The sequence below is a fragment of the Cryptomeria japonica genome, unplaced genomic scaffold (assembly GCF_030272615.1).
Source record: "Cryptomeria japonica unplaced genomic scaffold, Sugi_1.0 HiC_scaffold_73, whole genome shotgun sequence".
Lineage (NCBI taxonomy): Eukaryota > Viridiplantae > Streptophyta > Pinopsida > Cupressales > Cupressaceae > Cryptomeria > Cryptomeria japonica.
Genome location: NW_026728895.1, coordinates 394,403 through 397,664, shown reverse-complemented (window position 1 = coordinate 397,664; position 3,262 = coordinate 394,403). Strand labels below are relative to the sequence as shown.

Genomic DNA, 3,262 nt, shown 5'->3' with positions numbered 1-3,262 from the left:
CAAGGTGCGCACGATGGCGTGCACCTCTGGTGCGCACGATTCGGAGCTCGGTTTGACCGGGGTGCGCACACCTTGGCTGGGTTGCGCACCTTTTGTGCGCTCCAAGGTGCGCACGAAGTCGGAGCTCGGTTTGCCCCGGGTGCGCACCTTCGCCAGGGTGCGCACCTTGATGCGCACGCCTTGGCTGGGCTGCGCACCTTGGTGGGCGCCATGGTGCGCACCTTTCGTGCGCTCCAAGGTGCGCACGAAGTCGGAGCTCGGTTTGCCCCGGGTGCGCACCTTGGTGGGCGCCATGGTGCACTCCGAGGTGCCCAAGATTGGTGCGCACCAAGGAGCGCTCCGAAGTGCGCTCCAAGGTGCGCGCGAAGTCGAAAGTTGGGTTAATTGTCCGGTTTGCCTCGGGTGCGCACCTTGCGTGCACCTTCGCCAGGGTGGGCGCCTTGGTGCGCACACCTTGGCTGGGCTGCGCACACCTTGGCACCCGCGTTTCCTTCATTTTAAATTTTTTTTTTTTACAATCTCTCAAGTGGGAAATTCTATAATCTCAACTTTTTTTGCCTTTTCAGGAAACTTTTGAATGGAGCGCATCATTGGTGCGCTCCGAAGTGTGCTCCAAAGCTCTCTCCAGCTGCGTGCACCTGCCCCGGCCGCGCACCCGGCCCCGCCCAGCTTCGCTCACCTGTCCCGGGCGTCTGGTGCGGAACCTTAGAGTAAGAAACATCACCGTGCACCTTGGCCAACGTGCGCGACTCGACCGAGCGCGCACTGGCCGAGGTGCACACCGATTTCACCTGGGTGCGCGCGCAGCACCTCGGGCGCACCGGGGTGCGCGCACAACGCCCGGGTTGCACCGTGGCCTGTGTGCTCGGGGCGCCTCGGGTGCGCGCTCGGTGTCGCCCCCCGCGCGCGCGGTAGTGCGGGCAGCGCACCCCGGCCCGGCCCGGCCCCGACGAGAACGCAAACGGGCAAAAGGTTTATTCAAATAGCATTGCGACGCCCGGCGAAAAACTAAAAAAGGGTGCAACACCGGGACTTCCCGGGAGGTCACCCATCCCAGTACTACTCCGGCCCAAGCGCGCTTAACTGCGGAGTTCTGATGGGATCCGGTGCACTAACGCTGGTATGATCGCACCCGTTATGAGCTTGTCGCAGTGTGTACTTAGCAAACCGCGACCCACGTGCGAATCCACCCCGGCCACCCACCCCCGTCGAGGTGCACACCCTCCCTCGCGAAGTGCGCCCCGTTCGCCAAGTGTGAGCCCTGCCCGGGTGCGCGCACCTTGCTAGGGCGTCGTGGTGTGCACCCGGCCCGGCCTACGTGCGTGCACCTGGAGGGGGCGTCGTGTGCGTGCAGTGTCCCGTCTGCAACGCGGTGCCCACACACCACCTCGGGCGCAACGACCTGCGCTCACATGTGGGCCGAGTGCACCTTGGTGCATGTTCGGGGCGCCTCGGGTGCACGCTCGATCTTGCCCTGGTGCACCAAGGCGCTCGGTTTGCCCCGGGTGCGCACTTGGTGCAAGGTGGGCACCCAAAATAGGGATCAAGCACCAAAACACAAGTTTCGGGATGCAAAATGGGACCCAAGGACCACAAATGCGTTCCAAGACCCATGATGGGTCCACGAGAACAAAAATGTGTTCCGAGACTTAATAAACAAATATTGGGTTTTAGGAGAAGAAACATGCTCTGATGCCCAAAACGAGAATCGACCCCGAAAAGGCCACAGGCCAAAAGTGGGATGCGAGACAAAAAAAAATGGGACCCGAGGACCAAAATTGGGTTCCCAGGTCGAAGACAGGGCAACCGGACAAGAAACGACCTCTAAGGCTCGAAATGAGTCCCGACGACTAAAACTTGACAAGAAGCACCCATCAGGCACCCAACTCGACACCCATGGGATGCCGACCCACCCGGGCTTCCACCTAGCACACCTTGGCACCCACCCACCCTCGCACCCAACCTCGCACCCAACTTAGCACCTTTGAACCCACATTGGCACTCACCCTGACCCTGGCACCTTGGAACCCACATTGGCACTCACCTTGACCCTGGCACCCACCTTTGCACTCACCTTGGGACCCACCCTGGCTCCCACCTCGGCACCCACCCAGACACCCACCTTGGTTCCTTGGCACCCACCTTGGATCCTTGGCACCCACCCCGACACCCACCTTGGCACGCAACTTGGCTACTTGCCACCCACCTTGGCTCCTTGACGCCCACCCCGACAACCACCCCGTGACCTACCCTGGCTAGGGTTGGTGCACACCCACCCTGGTGCCCACCTTGGCACCCACCCTATGACCCACCTTGGCACGCACCTTAGTACCCACCCCGTTACCCACCCTAGGACCCACCCCGTGACCCACCTTGGCCAGGGTGGGTGCACCCACCCTGGTGCCCACCTTGGCACCCACCCATCCTAGCACCCAGCCTGTGACCGGGCTTGGAACCCAACCTTGCACCCGCACCCGTCTTGGCCAGTGTGGGTGCGCACCCATCCTGGCACCCACGTTGTGACACACCCTTTAACCCACGCACCCTAGCACCCACGTTGGCACCCACCTTGGAACCCAACCTAGCAACTTGGCACCCACCCCGTGACCCACCTTGGCATCCACCATAGCAGTCGCCGACTTGGCACCCACCTCGGCACCCACCTTGACACTTGTGGACCCACCTTGCCACTCACCCTAGCATCGACCCATCCTAGCACCCACCCTGGCACCTTTGCACCCTAGCACTCACCCATCCTAGCACCTAACCTGTGACCCACCTTGACACTCACCCTCGCACCCACCTTGGAACCCAACCTAGCACCCACCCACCCTGACACCAACCCTAGCACCTACCCACCCTTGCACCCACCCTGTGACCCATCTTGGCACCCACCCATCCTACCACTCAACCTATCACCCACCTTCTCACCCACCTTGGCATCCACCTTAGCACCCACCCACACTGGCACCTTGGCACCCACCTCGGGCAAGGTGGGTGCACACCCACCCTGGCACCCAATTTAGAACCCACCGAGCATGTTACCCACCTTGGCACCCACATTGCAGCCCACCCTAGTACCCACCCTATGACCCACATTGGCATCCACACCCTAGCACCCAGGCACCTCGACACCCGCCTTGACACCCACCCTAGCACTGAACCTGTGACCCACCTTGGAACTCACCCTAGAACCCACCCACCCTGTGAACCACCTTGGCATCCACCTTAGCACCCACCCACCTTGGCACCCACTCTAGCA

At 61.9% G+C, this 3,262-nt stretch overlaps 1 non-coding gene across 1 annotated transcript; it reads right to left on the bottom strand.

Annotated features, from left to right (window-relative positions):
* Window positions 1-1,015: 1,015 nt before the first annotated feature.
* Window positions 1,016-1,134, bottom strand: LOC131863918 (5S ribosomal RNA). The gene has a single exon (XR_009362811.1). It is a non-coding gene; the product is annotated as a 5S ribosomal RNA (ribosomal RNA).
* Window positions 1,135-3,262: the final 2,128 nt, after the last annotated feature.